Source organism: Perognathus longimembris, chromosome 8 (assembly GCF_023159225.1).
Source record: "Perognathus longimembris pacificus isolate PPM17 chromosome 8, ASM2315922v1, whole genome shotgun sequence".
In the NCBI taxonomy this organism is placed as follows: domain Eukaryota; kingdom Metazoa; phylum Chordata; class Mammalia; order Rodentia; family Heteromyidae; genus Perognathus; species Perognathus longimembris.
In genome coordinates, this window is record NC_063168.1 from 27,886,261 (window position 1) to 27,907,830 (window position 21,570).

At 42.6% G+C, this 21,570-nt stretch overlaps 1 protein-coding gene across 1 annotated transcript in view; it reads left to right on the forward strand.

Moving 5' to 3' along the window:
• The first annotated feature begins 15,515 nt into the window (after nt 1-15,515).
• Actg2 (actin gamma 2, smooth muscle) overlaps nt 15,516-21,570 on the forward strand; it is a 21,799-nt gene continuing 15,744 nt past the window's right edge. The window contains exon 1 of the mRNA XM_048352759.1: nt 15,516-15,605. The gene's annotated coding sequence lies outside the window, so the exon portion shown is untranslated. The remainder of the gene's footprint in view (nt 15,606-21,570) is intronic.

The window sequence follows — 21,570 nt, forward strand, 5'->3', positions numbered from 1 at the left end:
CACTGTGGCTCAAGTGGTAGAGTGTTAGCCAGGGACAGTGCTCAGGACCTGAGTCCAAGCTCCAGGACTGGCAAAAAAAAAAAAAAAGAATGTGTCTAGCATCATTCATTGAGCCCAATTAGATCTAGAAGCCAGCCCTGTGGCCTGCACCACAACCTCCTCACCTACACTGTGTCCTTTGTGGAATGTACCTACTTCCCTTAAGTATGCATTCCATTTTTACTTTCTCTAGTGTTTTTCTCTCCCTGGTAAAAGTGTCCTTAAACTCCAATTTCTAGTTGCATGTGTAGCCTATCTCCTACAATTTGGGGGGCGGGGGGGAGGGCAAGGCAAGGTTGGTTGTGTGTTGTTTTGTTTTGTTGCAATATTTTCTTATTGTTGCCTTATGTGTGTCATGTTTCTGAAATTGCCCATAAATTAACAAAAGGTAGAGATCTTGTTTGCTTTATGCACTGGTTGTGTTTTACTCAGTGTAGTACTTCCTTATTGCTTAGCTTTTCCTTTAAAAAGTGTCCTTGTTGTCAGGTGCTCGTGGCTCAGGCCTGTAATCTTAGCTACTCAAGAGACTGACATCTGAGGATCACAGTTCAAAGCCAGCCAGGGCAATCTGTGAGACTCTTATCTCTCATTAACCACAAAAAGCCAGAAGTTTAGCAGTGGCTCAAGTGATAGAGAGCTAGCCTTGGGTATAAAAGCTTAGTGACAGTGCCCAGGCCCAGAGTTCAAGCCCCAGAACCAGCAAGAAAAAAACCAAACCAAAACTTTTTTTTCTCCTTTTCAGTTGTTTATCTTAGCTGTTTTATCACAGTAACTAACACAAAATCTTTTAGAAGATAGAGGAAGGACAATGAGAAAATAAAAACCACATATAGAATCACTCTAATTTTATTTAAAGATGAATGATACTGCAACATTCCAAATTAAAATTCTAGAATTTCTGTAAGTTGTACAGAGAAGGAATGTGAGAACTTTAAACATTTTGATTATTTAATGAAAATGAATCAAAAGAAATTAAGCCAGGTGCTGGTGTCTCATGCTTGTAATCCTAACTCAGAAAACTGAGATCTGACTATTCTGGCTCAAAGACAGCCTGGGTAGGAAGGCCCATGATACTCTTGTCTATAACTAACCAGCAAAAAGCTGGAAATGGAAGTGTGGCTCAAGTGGTAGGTAGAGTACCAGGCTTAAACAAAAACCTAAGAGGCAATGCCTGTACCCTGAGTTCAAGCTCCAAGTACTGGTTCACACACCAAAAAATTTAGAGTTGGACACAACTTAGAGAGAAAAAAAATAAGAAAGCCAAGAAGGAATAGTAAAACAGAAATTAATGAATTTAAAAGGAAAAATATGTAACCAAGCTTAATTATATTAAAAACCATGTTTGAAATTCCAGATCTTGGAAGTCTGTGACAAAAAGCCAAAAGTGAATCTGTGGCTCAAGTGGTAGAGTACCATCTTTAAGTGCAAAAGCTTAGGGACAGTGCCCAGGCCAAGTTTAAGAACCAACCAGTACAAAAAACAAAAAAAACAAAAAACCTCATCTGCTTTGTAACGTGACAGTATTCCTTTCTATTCTAGGTTAACTGACTCCACAGTTCATAAAGCATCTAGTAACCTTGTCCTTAGAGAATGATTAAAAGAAAGTTGCTAATATAGGATATCACAGAAAACAATAACATAAATGAGAATAAGAGTCTATCATTTTAAAAAGTACTTTAAGATGAAAACCAACATTTACTTTCATTTGTCTTATACTTCTCTAATAAATTATGAAACAAAGAATCTTCATTAACATAATAAAATGTATTTTCTATCATTCTTTTTTATGTGCCATTGCTGGGGCTCTACCACTTTGAGTCATGCCTCCAGTCTGACATTTTGCAGGTTGTTTTGGAGACAGAGTATCTCAAAGTTTGTTGGGTTTGGGAGGCGGGGTTGGTTGTGTTTGTTTTTGTTTTGCCAAGGTTAGATTCAAATCTCAGTCTTCTGATCTTAGCCTCCTGAGTAGCTAGAATTACAGACGACCTTTTTTTCTTTTTTCTTTTTGGCTGGTTGTAGGGGTTGAATTCAAAGCCTGGGCACTGTCTCTGAGCTTTTGCACTCAAGGCTAATGGTCTACTACCTTGAGCCAAAGAATTACTTCCAGTTTGCTTCCTGGTGGTTAATTGGAGATAAGAGTCTCACAGACTTTCCTGCTGGGGCTGGCTTCCAACTATGATCCTCACATCTCAGCCTCCTTTGTAGCTAGGATTACAGGCATGAGCCACCAGTCACCCGGCTCTTCTATTCTTCTTAATAAACCATATTATCAGGATAAAACAGACACATTCTAACTACTAATAATGTCCTAAAAGTTAATGTCACAATGAAACAGTGCTGGATGGAAAACACACTGTTAGAAAAGAGACATAAGCTTTGGTGACAAACTATTTAAGTATCTACCCAGAAACCCATAGATAATCTATTCTGGAAAACAGACCAAGTAAGTGAGAGCTGCACTAACTGATAATTTCAAAACTTTCCAAGTAGCTTCCCAGTACAATAGTTGCCGGTTGTGATTAACAAAGAGGATCTCATTTGTCCTGGCAAGTAAAAATATAAAATGCTAAGCCAAATGCTAATCTTTGCAAAGGGACACGAAAAGTATCATTGGGACCATAGACATTCTATTCTATGAGGGGCAGCCTTAATGTTATGAAGATGTTGTTACTGTGTAGATAGCAAACGGCTCTCCAAGCTGCTATTTTGAGTGGTGTTGGGAGCTTCAGGAGGAGATTCTGAGCTGGAGGAAGTAGGTCATTCAGTACATGTTGGGTTGTTCATTTTGTTGTGCCATCATGAGACTTGAACTCAGGGCCAGTGTGCTATCCCTTTTTCACTGAAGGCTGGTAGCTCTACCACTTGAGCCACACCTCTATGTCCAGCCTTTTGCTGGTTAATTAAAGGTAGAAGTCTCAGATTTTCCTGCCCAACATGGTTTCAAACTGCAATCTATAGATCTTAGTCTCATGAGTAGCTAGGATTATAGGTGTGAGCTACCAGACCAGCACCCAGCTTGGAACATGTTTTCCCTACACACACACACACACACACACACACACACACACACACACACACATTGTGGGGCTTGAACTCAGGGCCTGGGCACTGTCCCTCTTTGTGCTCAAGGCTAGCACTCTATCACTTGAGCCACAGAGCCACTTCCAGTTTTTGAGGCGACTTATCTGCCCAGGCTGGCTTCAAACCATGATCCTCAGATATCAGCCTCCTGAGTAGCTAGGATTACAGGCATGAGCCACTGGCACCCACCTGGGAAAATGTACTTGAGAGGTATTGGTCCCTTCCTGTCTCTGTCTCTGAGGCAAACAACTTCCTTCACTAACATGTTTCCACCACAATGATATTCTATCTCACCACAGACCCAAAGCAATGGGTCCAACTGACCTTAGACTACATACAATCTCTGAAAACCTCAAGCCAAAGGAATTTTCCTTCCTTAATCATTTTTTCAGGTATTTATCACTGCAATGAAAAAATTAACATATGCTAATTTGTCTCTAATTCAGAAATTTAAGTGCAGGTCTTTAAAAATTCCTTTTTAACTTGAAAAGACTATGTTATAATCTAAAGTACATAAGCAAACATTAAAATGTAAAAATAAGACTATTGGGGAAATTTTTATGACCACTTAACTCCTGTTATAAAACCTGTAAGTACCAGGTACTGGTGGCTCATACTTATAATCCTAGCTACTCAGACCCTGATCTAGGATTATAGGTATCTGAGGACCACAATCTGAAGTCAGCCTAAGCAAAAAAAGGTTGAGAGACTCTAATCTCCAATTAACCAGCAAAAACTCAGAAGTAGAGCTGTGGCTCAAGTGGTAGGGCCAGTCTTGAGTGAAAAAGCCAAGTGAGAACATGAGGCCTTGAGTTCAAGCCCTGGTACTGGCATAAATAAACAACCAAATAAATAAACATAAACACTGTAAGTTAACTTACAAAACCTATAAGTTAAAATACAATCTGTTAGTTAAAAATCTTAGTCAAGAGCTAGAATTAACAAACTTTATTCTTGAAGGCAGGAAGATTTAAAGTGCTTAACTTATCTAGGACCTTGGAGAACCAAATGAGTGGGGTTGGACTTTCAAATCAACATGACCCACCATGCTGAAATGTTGTCTTCCTAAAAATACATGTGGACACCAGTATTAAGAAAAATGTGCAAGTTGGTGCTGGTAGCTCACACTTTTAATCCTAGTTACTCAGGAAGCTGAGATCTGAGGATTGTAGTTCAAAGCCAGTCCAAGTAGGAAAGTCTGTGAGACTGTTATCTCTAATTAACTACCAGGAAACCAGAAGTAGAGCTATGGTTCAAAGTGGTAAAGCACTAGCTATAAGCAAAAGATCGCAGGGACAGTGTCCAGGTCCTGAATTCAAGCCCCATGACCAATCCAACAAAAAAAATTATATATATATGACATATATATGTATGACATATATACATATATATATAAGAAAATTCTTCAGAATGCTCACAACTGTAAGTGATGGGATTATCGTATGATTATTTTCTCTCCCCCCCACTTTTTTGAATTTTTCAAATGTATTACAGAAAACATGTATTGCATGTATCACTGGACCAAAAGGACAATACCTCCTATTTACAGAAACACTGCTCCTTCAAGGTGGGAATTCAGCCAAGCCTTTACTCTTGGAGAGCGCCAGTGAATGGGCCCTGGGAAAGCTCGCAGGCACAGCGGCAGAGGCTGTCATATATGGACACCTTCCATGAGGCTGACCTCACCCCTGGAGCCCATTCAACATAAACCATGCCTGCTTGAGCTAGAGCTAGCTGAGATCTTTGGACAAAAACCTGTACTGTGGAGATCTGAGAAAGAAATGCCCTAAAGAAAGAATCGCTAATCTTAGGTCCTAGAGAATCCTGTCTATCCGCCTGGGTTCAACAGATGTGTGTGATCAGCTCCCAAGGAAGGGCTGTTTTTCCCAGTCTTACCTTCCTCTAGAAAGAACTCCTGCAGTGACTCACAGTTCTTGCTTTCATTTTTCTAGGCCTGAGTGAGAACATAGGATATTACTTACGTTGACCAAACTGTAATGCTTATCGGTGCATGACAAAAGTGAAAACATCTCCCAAACAGGAAGTAAATTTGCTCTTAGATTTTCCCATTGCTTGTAGTTAGCTTTGCCATCACCACCAACCTTTTGTCTTCTTTACATCATTTTGTCTTTAAAAAAAAAGTTAGGGGGCTGGGAATGTAGCCTAGTGGTAGAGTGCTTGCTTGCCTTGTATACATGAAGCGCTGGGTTCGATTCCTCAGCACCACACATATAGAAAAGCCAGAAGTGGCGCTGTGGCTCAAATGGTAGAGTGCTAGCCTTGAGCAAGAAGAATCCATGGACAGTGTTCAGGCCCTGAGTTCAATACCCAAGACAAAAAAAAAAAGTCAGTGGTATCAACCAAAACACAATCCTCTCACAATCCACCACCCCTCTCGTCATCAGCATTGGCCTCTTTACCACCATAAACAACTCCTGGCACCCGACTCAGTACACCTAAATACCTGTGTCTGAAACTCCTCTCACCCAGCCTAATGTTCTACACCTTTCTAATGAATGAGGAATTTTTAATTCTTTTGAATTGAACCACGGTAGATCACACAAGTATTTTAGTTTGTTCCCAATCCCAGTGCTATTTTGAAAGCACAAGGCCTCTGATTGTGACCCTGGAGATTTCAGCCAGTCTAGGAAGAGACTACAAAATGAGAAAAGAATCTTGTATTAGTTCAAATTAAACTGACAGAAAACTCAATTCAAACTGGTGTTCAGGCATAGCTAGGCCCAGCATTGACTGTCATCAAAACTCATTTTGTGTTCATCTCTTGGCTCATGTTTCTTTTTGAGACCTGCTCTTACTATCTGGCCCAGGATTTCCTAAGTTGTCATCTTGCAGCTGGGAATGTGGCTTAGTGATAGAATGCTTACCTAGCGTGCATGAAGCCCTGGGTTTGATTTCTCAGCACCACATAAACAGAAAAGGCTGGAAGTGGCACTGTGGCTCAAAGTGGTAGAGCATTAGCCTTGAGCAAAAGAAGCTCAGGGACAGTATCCAGCCCCTGAGTTCAAGCCCCAAGACCAACAAAATAAGGGATGCAGCTCTGTGGTAACACTCTTGTCTCCTATGATGAAGGCCCTGGACTCCATCCCTAGCTCTGGAAAACAAAATCTCGTGTGATTTCAAATTTATCTATTTCTCCTTTTTGTTTCATCAGTTCTTTGCTTTCTATATAAAAGTGTATATACACACTTTCATGTTATTAAGGAATACAAAGATGAAACTATTATAGCCTCAAGTTGACTAACTCTTGTATGTTATAAAATATCTGGATCTTTAGGACTGCTCCTTGCCTTAAGCCTGCATTGATGCTGCTACAACTTTCTTTTGATTAGTGCTTCTCATAGCTAGTATTTTACTGTATCTGTGACATAATGACATGATTTTTTTCTTTTTAGTTTTCAACCACAGCTCTTGACTCATAATTATCTCCCTAAGGCAGGTCATGGAAACTCTTACTTCTCCTTCCTTTAGCTGGCCATTAAAAAATTCCCCACTGGGAAAGAGTGAGGGAAGGGGTGACATTGTCCAAAAAAGGAGTGTACTCATTATCTGACTTATGTAACTGTAACACCTCTGTACATCACCTTTATAATAACAGTAAAAAAATTCTCCAATCCACTTTGTTTGATAATAGACTTAAGACCTTCCTCCTTCCAGAAGGGTCTTGTCCTATGCCCTGGAGGGAGTGAGGTTGCAATGACACCAAGAACAGTCTGGACATGCTAGCCTTGTTTGGTTTCTCTACTCAGTCTGTGAGCAATCACCTCTGTGATGAACCTTCCATAAAAACCAGAAAAGTTCCAGGGAGCTGGACATACAGAGGGTTCTAGAGGGTGCACACCCAGAAACAGCACGGGAGCTCTGTGCCTCTTCTCCTATCCCTAGTCCTGTGCATCTCTTCACCTGCATACGTCCTAATATCCTTCCTAAGATATAGGCTGAGTCCTCTGAGCCACTCAAGCAAATTAGTTGACCCAGAGAAGGAGCTGTGGGAGTCCCAATTATGGCTGGTCAGTCCAAAGCCCTTGCAGATGCATCTGAAGAGGGGACAGTCTTGGGGACTGGGCCCTCCACCAGCCAGATCTAACACAATCCCCAAGAGGCTAGATTCAGAACTGAAATGAACTGGGGGACCCCTACCCCCCCGTTGGTATCACTGGATGTCAGACATTTTCATTGCAGAAATGATGGCTTGCTTGCAGTTTGGGGGAAATCCTCATACATCTGGTGTCAGGAGTTCTGTTGATGGTGGTATGAGAACACAGATATTATGTTTCTTCAACAATCAAAGTATAGCCAAGTGCCAGTGGCTCACAGATGTAATCCTAGCTATTCAGGAGGCTGAAATCTGAGGATTGTGGTTCTAAGCCAGCCCTGTGAGACTCTTGTCTCCAACTAACCACTCAAAAACCAGTGGCACTGTGGCTCAAGTGGTAGTAGAGTGCTAGCCTTGAGCACAAAGAGGCTCAGGGACAGTGCCTAGGCTCTGAGTTCAAGCCCCACAACTGACAACAGCAACAAAAATCAAAGCATTATTGTAGAAAGGCACTGGTGACTCATCCCAATAAACCTAGATACTTAGGAGGCAGAGTTCTGAGGACTGGGCTTCAAGGACAAACTGGGTAGACAAATTCCAGAGACTCTTATTTCCAATTAACCACAAAATAATGAGAAGTGGAGGTGTGGCTGAAGTGGTAGAATACCAGCCTTGAGTGAAAAAAAAAAGAGAGTGTGAAGCTCTGAGTTCAAGCCTCAGTACCAGCACAACAGAATGAGAGGTGATGCAAATTCTTCACTACTGTAGTAATTTAAAAATTACCATTGATATCGTAACATTTGTCCCTAGCCTTTTCTTTTCTTTCTTTCTTTTTTTTTTCCAGTCCTGGGGCTCGGACTCAGGGCCTGAGCACTGTCCTGGCTTCTCTTTGCTCAAGGCTAGCACTCTGCCACTTGAGCCACAGCTTCACTTCTGGCTGTTTTCTATATATGTGGTGCTGAGGAATCGAACCCAGGGCTTCATGTATGGGAGGCAAGCACTCTTGACACTAGGCCATATTCCCAGCCCCCTAGCCTTTTCATATTTCATGTGGAATAGTAACTTTTCCCTGTCCAAGACAATGTAAGAGTCTTGGAACATTTAAATTTTATTTATCCCACTCCCACCTCTAATGTTTCTTTTATCATGCATTCATATTCTGTATATAGCTTAAGTCCCACAATTAGTTTTATTTTGTAGAATTAATATTTGTGCATATTTATATATCAATCTTTTATTGCTCTCGATTTCATTCTGTGTTTCTGTGCTCTTTCTAATACTATTTTTCTTCAACTTGAAGAGTTCTCTGAAATTTAAGTCTGTTGGTGATAAGTTGTTAGTGTTTGCTTCTTTAGAAAATGTCTTTATTTGGCCTTCATTTTCCAGGATATTTTCACAGGCTGTACATTTCGGTTGTTTTTCTTTAGCAGCTAAATGATGTCATTACTTCTATGCTTTCAAAGGCAGTACACTTTCCTCCAGTTGCTTTTAAGTTTGTCTATTAATATTATCATTTCCCTTCATATACTCAGGTCCCATAACGATATGCCTTCCTCAATTTCTTTTGTGTTTATCCTACTTGGAATTTAGACTTCTTCAATCTATAGCTTAATACCTTTCATCAGTTTTAGATATTTCTTAGCCATTGGCTTATTGTTTTTCACTATTTTTTCAGGCTTTTCAGTTAAACGTACATCATACCCCTTACCATATTCAAAGTGTCTTTTTCTCTCTTTTCGTACTGTTCATCTTTTTTTCCCTCTGTGCTTTAGTGCAGATGTGTTCTATCAACCTACATTCCAGCTCATTAATTCTTACTTCAGTTGTGTCTAACATACTACTAAACCCATATTTTATGTTCATTATTTCAGGAAAAATTTAAATGATTCTTTCTTGATTTTGTTTAGAATTCAATTATTTACCCAGAATTTTCATTTTCTAATTTATTGTCTTAACTGTACTAATCATGATTGTGTAATCATAAGTTGTTTGAATGCCCATGTCTGATTATTCTAATATAGATAGGTAGGTAGGTAGGTAGGTAGGTAGATAGATATCATGTGTAGTCTGTTTGCTCTTTTCTCTCTCAGTTCTATTCCCTGGTTTTCTTAATAAAACTCTTATTGAATGACTGGTGTTGTGAACAACAATTTTTAGAGCTTTGTAATAGACCTAACTTTTCCAGAGAGGATTTTCTCTAGTTTTTTGGCAGACAAAGACCACCTTATTCTGCTGTGGCTCAAGTGGCAGAGTGCTAGCCTTGAGCGGGAAGAAGCCAGGGACAGTGCTCAGGCCCTGAGTCCAAGGCCCAGGACTGGCCAAAAAAAAAAAAAAAAAAAAAAAAGACCACCTTATTCTAATCTGGACTTGAATTTATTCAATTTAACAAAGCTACAATCTTTACAAGTTCTCATCTGTTTTTGGTTTGCCATTACTCCTAGAGTATAGTTATTTATAGTATACTCCTAGAGTATAGTTATTACATTAGTCAGAGATGTCCAGAGAAATAGAGCCACAAAGGTGAGAGCAAAGAGTGGGAGTGGGTTTTTTTTTTTTCTTTTTACCTCATAGTAGTTATGGGGGAAGGGGGTGTTGTGAATGGCTCAGTGCTACATTTCCATTCATGTTTACAATATATGCTAATCAATGTCACTCACTTTATTATTCTCACATTCAACTTCTTTAAGAAATTTAAGAAGTTGAGCATTAAGAGTTGGGTACCAGTAGTTCACACCTGTAATCTTAGATATTTGGGAAGTAGAGATCAGAAGGATTGTGGTTATAAGCCAGCCCATTCAAAAAGTACAAACAACTCATCTAAACAGAAAAAGCGGGGTATGGCGATATATATCTGTCATCTCAGCACCAATGGGAAGCATGCATAAATAAGACATCATGCTGCAATCTGGCCTATGCAAAAATAGACAAACTATCTTTAAAATAACTAGAGCTAAAAAGGCTAAGAGCATGACTCAAGGGGTAGAGTACCTACTTAACAAGTGTATAGCTTAACAAATTCAAACTCCATTTAAGCCCACAAGTTCTACACCAGCCTAGGCAATATAACAAACACATGTAAAAATAAAAGAACTTTCTGGAAAGCAGTATGGAGGTTCCTCAAAGGCTAAACATAGAGGGGCTGGGAATATGGCCTCGTGGTAGAGTGCTTGCCTTATATACATGAAGCCCTGGGTTCAATTCCTTAGCACCACATATATAGAAAAAGCCAGAAGCGGCGCTGTGGGTAGAGTGGTAGAGTGCTAGCCTTGAACAAAAAGAAGCCAGAGACAGTGCTCAGGCCCTGAGTCCCAAGCCTCAGCACTGGCAAAACTAAGCAAAAAGACTAAACATAGAGCTCCCCTACCACCCAGCAGCACCACTTTTGGGCATCTACCCTAAAGATTAAAAGCGAGACCACACTAAAGCCACCAGCACAACTATGTTTTGTTGCCAGTCATGAGGCTTGAACTCAGGGCCTGAGCACTGTCACTGGCTTCTTTTTGCCCAAGACTAGCACTCTGCCACTTGAGCCACAGCGCCACTTCTGGCTTTTTCTATATATGTGGTGCTGAGGAATTGAACCCAGAGCTTCAGATATACAAGGTGAGCACTTTACCACTAGGCCATATTCCCAGCCCCCAGCACAACTATGTTCGTCGCAGCACAATTTGTCATTGCATGGAACCAACCCAGATGCCCTTCAGTAGACAAGTGGATCAGGAAAATGTGGTACATATACACAATGGAATTCTATGCTTCTATCAGAAAGAATGACACTGCCCCATTCGTGAGGAAATGGAAGGACTTGGAAAAAAAATCATACTAAGTGAAGTGAGCCAGACCCAAAGAAACATGGACTCTATGGTTTCCCTCATAGGGAATAATTAGTACACATCTAGGATAGTCGTAGCAGAAGATCACAATAGCTCAATAGCTATGCCTGTATGATCACATAAGATGATCTAAGCCAAATGAGCTTCAACTTATAGAAACAAGTGGTATATCACTGTTGTAGTTATTTTCAACATGCCATGTGAAACTGTGCCTTTTTGTTTCTTTTTTTTTCATACTCCCTTTCCATGGTTTTACCCCTGGTATCACTGTAACTGATTTTAGTACCCTGGATATCATATATACGTGTATTGGAACTAGGGAAAGGAAAGGGAATACCAAAATCAAGAGACAACGGATAAAAAGACAAACCAATGCAACAGCAATACTTACAAAACAATTCGGTGTAAATGAACTATACAACTCATAGGGGGAGACGGAAATGGGGAGGGGGGAGGCGGGGGAAAAATGAGGGAGGAGGTAACAAGTTGGATAAGAAATGTACTCACTACCTTACATATGAAACTATAACCCCTCTGTACTAACAATAAAGAAATGAAAAAAAAAAGAAAGAAAGAAAGAACTTGCTAGACGCCAGTGGCTCACACTTGCAATCTTAACTACACAGGATGCTGAGATCTGGGACTATAGTTCAAAGCCAGTCTGGACAGAAAAGTCTGTGAGACTCTTATCTCCAATTAACCACCAAAAAGCCAGAGATAGAGCTGTGGTTCAGAGTGGTAGAGTGCTAGCCTTATGCACAAAGCTCGAGGATAGTACCCAGGCCTTTAATTCAATCTCCAAAACTGGCATACACGCACACACACACACACACACACACACACACACATTTGTAATATACTAATGCTCACACAAAGATACATGTATAGTTTGCTTTGGTTTTTGTTTTGTTTTGTTGTTGGTGGTGGTGGTTGTGGGGCTTGAACTCTGGGACTGGGTGCTGTCGCTGAGCTCTACAGCGCAAGGCTAGCACTCTACCACTTGAGCCACAACACCATTTTTGGTTTTCGGGTGGTTAATTGGAGATAAGTCTCACGATAAAGTCTCACGATAAAGTCTCACAAACTTTCCTGCCTGGGCTGGCTTTGAACCGAGATCCTTAGATCTCAGCCTCCTGAGTAGCTAGGATGACAGGCGTGAGCCACCGGCACCCAGCTACACATCTAGTTTTATTAATGGCAGCAATGTTTGCATAAGTAAAAAAAAAAAGTGATTCAATAACTCATCAGTTAAATCATTTATGGTATGTCCCTATTATGGAAACTGTACTGGGGTTTTTAAAAAACTAAATGAACTCATTTTAAGAGATATCCAAGAGTACCAAGAGAATGTGGTAAATTTCAAAACTGTGCCGAGTATTGGCATAAATAGTTAGAAAAGTATCTAGAAAACCATTTTTAAAGAACACACATCCTGCTGTTAATAATGACCATTTCTGATTCAAGTCTGTGTGAAAATGCAAGGGATATTTGCTTTCTAGGATAAACACTTCTGTTTCTTTGCATCAAATTTTTTGAAATCATATAAAAAGAAAGAAGAAGCCAGACACTGGTGGCTCACACTTGTAGTCCTAGCTAGTTAGAAGGCTTAGATCTGAGGATTGAGGTTCAAAGCCAGCCTGGGCAGGAAAATCTATGAGACTCTTTTCTCCAATTAACCACCAAAAAAGCCAAAAATGGAGCTGTAGCTTAAGTGATAGAGTGCTAGTTTTGAACAAAAATAGCTCAAGGACAGTATCCAGGCCCTGAGTTCAAGGCCCTGGACCAGCGCATGCGCACACAAAAGGAAGGAAGGAAAGAAATGTTAAGAGTGGGTTGTTCTTTTATTAGCATTCACTAATTGTACAGGGGGATTTCATTGTAATGTTTCCACATATTCTTACCATGCACCTATCAGCTTCACCCCCTCTATCATTCTCCTTTATCCCCCATCCCAAGTTTCAATTGTTTTCATTGTTCTATTTTTCAAACATACATATAAAGTACTTCAACAATATTAAGTGTGGTATTCTACACACTACAAAAATGAGTACCTCTGGTGCCTGGTTTAGCTTTCCTCTCCTCCCTCCTCCTCCTCCTCCTCCTCCTCCTCCTCCTCCTCCTCCTCCTCCTCCTCCTCCTCCTCCTCCTCCTCCTCCTCCTTCTCCTCCTCCTCTTCCTCCTCCTCCTCCTCCTCTTCCCCCCTCCTCCTCTTCCTCCCCCCTCTTCCTCCCCCCTCCTCCTCCTTCTCTCTCTCTTTCTCTCTTCCTCCTTCCCTCCCTCTATTCCTCCCTCCCTCTCTCTCTCTGTCTGACTCTCTCTGTGTCTCTCTCTGTGTCTGTCTCTGTCTGTCTGTCTCTCTCTCTCATCATCATCATCCTATTTGATTAGCCCCATGTTTCTGTTCTCTTTAGGGTCTGGACCCTCAATCACAACCAGCTTCCACTCTATAGGTTTTTCATTGTTTGTTAGCAGATTGTATTCAAATGTGAAGAGCCACAAGGGCAGATGTCTCCATCTACACCCTAGACCCAGTGCGGAATGATTAGAAGGAAGTTGAACCAACGCTGACACCACGGCAGAAAATGACAACTCCTCTACATCCCAAAGGAAACTGGTGTCTTTCCCTGCCCCGTCCTTAGCCCTGCCCAGTAAGGCAGATTCAGAAGACTGCAGACCCCAGCACCTGGAGTGGGGCTGCTTGCCTCCTCAGTCAGAACAGAAAGCCCTTTGCTGGGAGAGTTCATGTCTCAGCCATTGCCTATGTGCTACAGGCTCCAGGAAGAGAGCCCAGGGAAGGAATCCTTTCTCAGGAAAGCTTCCCGCAGAACTTGGAACTTACAGTAAGGCACTAAGCACTCTGATCCGTGGTCTAAAGATGAGTGAGTATACTCCATGAGGGTCAGTGTCCCCTCTTCAGAGGGGATAATCACAGCTGTCACATAAAGCCTTCCCAAATCTGCACTGTCCTCTCAGCAGACGGTTCTCCTCCTCCACACTACCCTGCCTCTATTCTCACCAGCCCACAACAACTACATAGAACTCTGCCCCTCAACAAGTTTTCATCTCATTCTTCAACTAAAGGGGAGCTCTCTGGAGAACTGGGTGCTGCTGTTGGGCCTTGAAAGCCCAGGAGACTGCATTTCCCCTGGACTTCTGGGGGAGACCTGAGAAGCTACATTTCAGATACATGGCCACTACATGTGAGTGCTGCATGCTGGTGGCCTCACACTCCAGGAGCAGCTGAGCTTGAAGATGGAGTAGGCATCATTGGGAAGCTGTGCCCTACTTTGTGCCAGATAAACAGAACTTGTTTGGTGCCAGTGGCCATGGATATAATTGTAGCTATCCAGGAGGTTAAGGTCAGAGGATTCTGGTTTGAAGCCCGTCAGAGCAGTAAAGTCTGTAAGACTCTTATCTCCAATTAAGCACACACAAAAAAACCTGGAAGTGGAGGGTTGCTCAAGTGGTAGAGCCACTCTTGAGCAAAAAAGCTAAGGGATTGTGCCTAAGCCCTGAGCTCAAGCCTCAGGTCACACACACACACACACACACACACACACACACACACACACACGAGCTGCAGTTCAGGAAGAATAGCTGAGTGGCTGTAGGGTTGAGAAAGAGTGGTTTCTAGATTGGCCGTCACCTAGCTTCACCAGCCAAGAGCAAGGACAGGGAAGAAAAGCCAGAAGATACCCTAGCTTTGTGGTTGAGGAAACACAGTCAATTTAGAACAGTTGAGCTTCAAGAACCCACAGTTAGATGAATGAGTCTCTCCAATAGGCAATTGATGGTCTGAGTCAGAAACAGGTTATGAATTTGTGGGGAATGGAAGTGATTGAAACAAAGCTGATAGCTGATAGTGTTAGGTTTGGAACAACTACCCAGGGCAAGTAAGTTGCAAAGTAAAGAGCAATAATCACAGGATTAGTAAATCTTGTTAGGATGTGCCTCAGCATGGAGACAAGTCCCCTGGTTGAGGGAATCCAAGAAGAAAAAGAGATGTTTAGGAGAGAGTGAAATCCCAGTTCTAAAGACCCCAGAAAAGCAAGTGAATGGGCACATGGGATTTCTCGCCAGTTTTCAGCTGTCCCAGGCTTGTGCTAGAAGAGGCACACACTCCATTCAGGAGATACTGCAGTAGCACCCCGGGCAGAGCAGCAGGCTGAGGAGGGAGGGGTGGACAGAGGAGGCCCACTGCCATTCTTGGTATGGTTCTGTCTCCAGGAGCTGAGCCCCATCTGGCTTCACTCTGGGCAGCTTATAAGGTCTGGTGTGAATTTTGTTTATGCAAGTACAGCATAAAAGGCACACATCCACCCGCACTGGGGCTGTAGCCTCTCAAATGTTTTTGCATACATTTTTTCAAATGATAATTCACTCTTCCCTCCCTCCCCCTCTTGACTCCCCTCCTCCCCAAAGCAGATTTATTGAAAAAAAAAGCACCTTATATGGTAATATGGCTACCACACCGTCAGCTGGCCTTTTTAGGGACTCTGTTTAAAGAAGATCCGCCTCTGGGGTTTTATATTGCTCTGGTATTACTGCCAAAGACACAGCGAGCCCTCACTCCCCTGCGAAGGACCTCTCCAGCCTTGGTGAGTACTATGTAGCTTCTCTTCCTTTCTGGGGCTGCTTGGCCTCCTGGGTGCCTGAGATGCCCTCAGATTGGCCTGGCTTCTGTGACGCTGGCCCAGGTCACATGTCAAGGCCCTAGGTGGCAGTGGGGCCTGCTAGAGCAAGGCATTCCTGGCCAGAGAACATCTAGGGGCTCCCTGCAACTTGGAACTATGCTCCAGGCTCACAGGCTGGGAGGTGGCTGGTTGATGCGCCTACAACCTCCCCTTGCCCTGCTCATGCTTTGTCATGGGTCAAAATGTCCAGGAGGCTGCCTTAGGGGAGCAGCTACTTTGCAGGAGGGAAAAATAGCTTCTTCTAGGATATTTGAATCAAAGCCAATGATGGTCTTGGAGAATGAATTGACCATGTTGGGAACAGAAAAGTATTTCTGTCAACAATCCCTTGGGCCCCTTTAGCCTCTGATATGTGCCTAACCTGAGGTAACTGGAGGATTTTTAGTCTCTAACTAAGGTCATGGTAGGGTGAGGAAAGTCGAGAGGGAGGGAGGGAACTGTCCTGTGGCATCATGAAGTTTGTTTTGGCTTTGTTATTTGCTTGTTTACTTTTGTGCAGGTTGTGGAGCTTGAACTCGGGGCCTTGATACTGTCCTTGAGCTTTTCTTGCTCAATGCTAGTGCTTTACCACCTGAGCCACAGCTCGGTTGCCAGCTTTTTGGTGTTTAATTGGAGATGAGAGTTTCACAGACTTTCCTACCCTGGCTGTCTTTGAACAGCAATATTCAGCTCTCAGCCTTTTGAGTAGCTAGGATTATAGACATGAGCCACCGGCACGTGGTGGTAGCATAAAATTTTAGGGCTAGAAGGAAGCTGAGATACAGTTAAATCAAGCAATTCACCATCTAGCTGTGCACCCAGCTGTGAAACCACTTGCCAAGGCCATCATTCATCCCACCCCCTAACATACATATGCACAACAGCGCCAAGAACCGAGATGAAGTGAGACCAGGGGCCACTGCCACTAGATCTCTGCACAGACAAGCATGCTTGTGTGGTACAGGCCTTGGAGTCACACTGCCCAGCTCCAACTGGAATAATATCAGTTTGTTAGCACTGTCACATATAAAGTTCAGCACTCAGCTCCACACAGCCTCACCCTGAGCATTGTAAGTACCACGCAGCGGGCTTGTTAAGGCTCAGATTGTCCTACTTCTACCTGGATTCTGAGTCTGTAGGCTGAAGATTTGCATTACTAAGAGTTCTCAGGCTGCTGATCAGGGCTTAGGACTGTGGTTCACAAGGGAGAGGCTGTGAGCTCTCATTTTTGCCATTTGAATGGGATTTTCACTTTGAGACTGGCCCTTATGATGAAAATATATATAGCTTCCTGCTATTGAGATGGGTGCGTGCTGACCAGCCTTGAATGGAGATCTTCCGTGCAAGGCCTGAGAAACTTTGTTCACTCCTTCCACATTTATTGAGCACTTGTTTCATGCAAAGCACTGTTTCTGGGAGACAGCATAAAGTCACTGGGAAAGATGGATGCACTAAGTATATGAAAAGATGGAGTCACTAAGTGTATGAAAAGGGTAAAACCCTAGGAGGAGCCCCTCACTCAGGCTGTCATTACAGAGGGCTTCTTGGAGGAGGAGGTGCTGGAACAAAATCCTCAAGTGGGGTAGTCCTGGCAAAGAAGAAAAAACCCTGGTCACTAAAACTTGTTTCCATTGCATTTATGAGTGCAAAACAAGAAGCCAGAAAAATGAATTTCAGAGGACCAGGTAGAATTAGCCCTTTAGTTTTGAAAAAGCAAGGAGGGAAGGAAAGAAGGACAGGATGAAGGAAGGAAGGGAGGAAAGAATTGAGTAATGGAACATCATAGAAGGGTTTTAACCTAAAGAGTGACACCAAGAGATTTATTCTGAGGAAAGACGGCTCTGGCAACAGTGAGGGAAAGAAGACTGCCTAGAGACAAGAGCACTACTGTGGTGTGTGGTTGTCCTGAGCTGGCAGTGAAGGTGGTAGGGTGGAAGAATTCAGAAGGACTGTGATTGGTTGGAAGGGAAGAAGGACACAGCAGAGTGCAGGATATGGATTCTAGGATGGGTTATGTGACTCTCAGGGGAGGCTGCAGTAGGAGTTGGTGACAGGGAGCATCCTGGAAGTGTTGTTTCCAGATGCCAGGGGCTGTGGGAGAGCAGATGCACAGAAGTCATTTGGCTTAGTGGGTCTGGACCTCAGCAGAGGGATCTGGACAGGAACTGAGCTGAGGTAGGGGAAGAGAGGCCAGGGTAAATCAGAACAGTGCCAGTGACAAATTCTTTTTTTTTTTTTTTGGCCAGTCCTGGGCCTTGGACTCAGGGCCTGAGCACTGTCCCTGGCTTCCTTTTTGCTCAAGGCTAGCACTCTGCCACTTGAGCCACAGCGCCACTTCTGGCCGTTTTCTGTATATGTGGTGCTGGGGAATCGAACCCAGGGCCTCATGTATACGAGGCAGGCACTCTTGCCACTAGGCCATATCCCCAGCCCCCAGTGACATATTCTTGAGGATCAAATTATCAGCCAGATAGTTTGCATTGAACTAATGTAATGATACCCAGTGACATCTCTGAAATCAAGTAGAGCACAATTTGTGCTCCACAATAGGACTGGGTTTTTTTTTTCCCTAAGATTTCTCCCAGCCAGCTTTCTTAGTCCTCTTGTGTTCATTAGCAATCCGTAATTATAACAAAATCCCCAAGATAGTAAACTACAAAAGAGGAAACATTAGATCATCTCCTAGTTTTGGAGATTCAAGTCCATGATCAATGGCTCCTACAGCTGCGGCAAGATAACACATCCTGGTGGAAGCAGGTGGAAAGTCAAAACTATTCACTAAACAAGCCAGAAGCGAGAGAGAGAGAGAGAGAGAGAGAGAGAGAGAGAGAGAGAGAGAGAGAGAGAGAGAGAGAGAGGAGGATTATAGAGTCCCACAATCCCCGTCAGTAAAAAAAAGATGACCTCCAGTGATATAAGGACCTTCCACTAAGCCCTTCTTTCTAAAGATGCTATCCTGGGGATGCAAGCCTTTAGGGGACCTTCAGTATCTGAACCATAGCAATATCTATATGTGTGTGTGGAGTCTGATAATGATAGAGAAGCAGGTGCTTGTGTGTGTTTTGAAACCCTCTTTCCAAAATATACCTCCAACTATCCCTGTCTTTTTAGAGCTAAGCCTTCCCACTAAAATAAAAATGACTTTGGGACCTGACATAATTCAAACTTTAGTAATATTACTTTGTGAAAGAAAAGACTTACAGGATCTTGAGAAATCAAGTATAATGATTCATTAAACAGATCATATAAACCCCTCACTATAATAAGCTCCATGCTTTGACTAAGTTTTGGTGAACAAGAATAAGAGAGGTTAATAAGAATTATTATCTTTATAGCCTTTTATACCAGAGAGTTACCAACTTTTAAGTATTTTAGGCTTTTGGAGCTTGATAGTCTATTATAACCATCCTTAACTCTACCATTAGAACAAAAACAGCCATAGAAAATGTGGAAATAAACAAGAATTTTTGTGTACCAATAAAACTTTATTTGCAGATACTATAATTGAATTTTGGGTAATTTTCATGAGTTTTAGAATATTATTCTCTGACTGCTTTTGTTTTCCAGCTGTTAAAAATGTAAAAAATCAGTCTTAGCTCATGGGCTTTACAAAAACAGGTGTATCCTGGTTTACAATTTTATTTGTATGCTTTTCCAGTACTGAGACTTGAACTATGTCCTCAAACTCAAGGCCTTCCATTCTCACTTGGGTTTTTTATTAGCAACTGACAGACTGCCACTTGAGCCACTTCTGGCTTTTTGCTGGTTCATTAGAGGTATACTTATGAGCCGGACACTGATGGCTCACACAACCATCACAGGAGGCTGAGATCTAAGAATTTGAAGCCAGCCCAGGCAGGAAAGTTCAAGAGACTCTTATCTCCAACTAACCACACACAAAAAAAGCCATTAGTGGAGCTCTGGCTTGAGTGATAGAATGTCAGCCTTAAGTGAAAATACTGAGGAACAGCACCTAGACCCTGGGTTCAAGCCCTAGTACCAGCATACACACACAGTTTCCCAGATTTGTCTGCCTGGGCTGGCTTAGAACCCAGTCCTCAGATCTCAGCCTCAATTGTAAGTCAAGTGGGATGTCAGTGGCTCATGCCTATAATCCTAACTATTCAGAAGGCTATAAAGGACAGTGTCCAGGCCCTGAGTTCAAGCTTTAGTACTGACATACACAAAAAAGGAGGGTTTGTTGGAAAGCTGGGGGAGATCAAACTAGCTATCACACCCAAGAGAGAATGATGTTGAATGCGGAGGGACTATAGGGAGAGATAGCCACAGATGTGTGGCTTTACATCCTGGCCATCTTAGGTCCCCCATGTATGGACCAGTTGCTAGAACACAGCAGCTTCATTGTTCATTGGCAAACTTAGAAAGAGAAAATTAAGTACCCAGAGAACCCATAGGCAGAGGAGACAAAGTCTGGGGGGAAGGGTTATTACATTATCCAACTATGAAGACCTATCATGTGCTAGACACCAAGTTAGGTGTCGGGGCACACATGGTCTGAGTATAAGAGGAGCTAGAGGGTCACAGGGAGAAAGAAACACAGAGGCTTTTGTTTTAAGGTTTTTGCTGCCAACAGCTCTAGAGAAACAGACAGGTAGAAGCAAAACCTCCAAACATGGAGAAGTTATGATGGTCCCACTGAAACAGCAAGGGCGGCACAGGCTCAGGCTGTGGACCTGGCCTGGGTGGATACCAGCCTGGATCTGCTTGCCTTTGCCTGCCTACGAGCTGTGGCTGAGTTTTTTTTTTTTTTTTAATCTTTTTTGAGACTTGGTTTTAAATATTTGGATTTAAAATTTCTTTTCCTCAGGATTGCTTTAAGGTTTAACTAGATAGTATATGTAGCATATGTAAAGAGTCTTCAATTTTTTTTAAATTAAAACACATTTCTACCAAACACAAAGGTACAATGGTCTAATATGTTTCACCCAAAAAGTCAACCTGAGCCTTTTCCCACTACCCTGAATGATTTTGTTTTCGTTACTGTATAGAGGCTCCTAGCAACTTATTTACAAGCCAGATTACTTACTTAGTAACTTTCCAACATTAAGTTTGTTTATAGTTTTGATCATTTTAAAAGAAGCTGTGGTAAAGAGGCTCATAAGTAAATCTTTGACTTCAGCCATGGCTGATCCATAAGGAGGAATTCTTAGATGTGCTTTTTTGTCCAATCAAAACATATGTTGGTGGTGGTGGTGGTGGTGGTGGTGGTGGTGGTGGTGTGTGTGTGTGTGTGTGTGTGTTGGTACTGTAACTTGAACTCTGGGCCTTGGGCTCACCTTTTTGGCTCACAGCTGGCACTCTACCACTTGAGCCAGTTCCAGATTTTTGCCAGTGAATTGGAAAATAGGAGTCTCATGGATCTATGTCTTCCTTGACTAGCTTTGAAGCAGCCCTCAGATCTCAGCCTCCTGAGTAGCTAGGAACATTGATTGGCGTGACCCACCAGTACTGAGCTACCTATGTACATTTTTTAAGGATATTGATAAGTATTTTGAAATGTCCCCTTAGAAAAGCAGAATTGGTGGCATTCACCTCAAATGGGAACCCACTTCCCCATACCTTGGCCAGCCAAGGGTGGCCCAAAGAACTGGACACAGGACTAGAGAGTGTGGCTCAGTGGAGGAACATTTGCTTTGTGTGGAAAATGTCCTTGTTTCCATCTCCAGGAGAGAGGATGGGGAGGGAGGAGGAGGAGGAGGAGGGGGAGGGGAAGGAGGGAGGAGGAGGAGGGGGGAGGGGAAGGGGGAGGAGGAGGAGAAGGAGGAGGAGGAGGAGGAGGAGGAGGAGGAGGAGGAGGAGGAGGAGGAGGGACAAGCAACATATATTATAAATACTAATTTCTTCATCCCTTTGCATCCATCTTCACTCA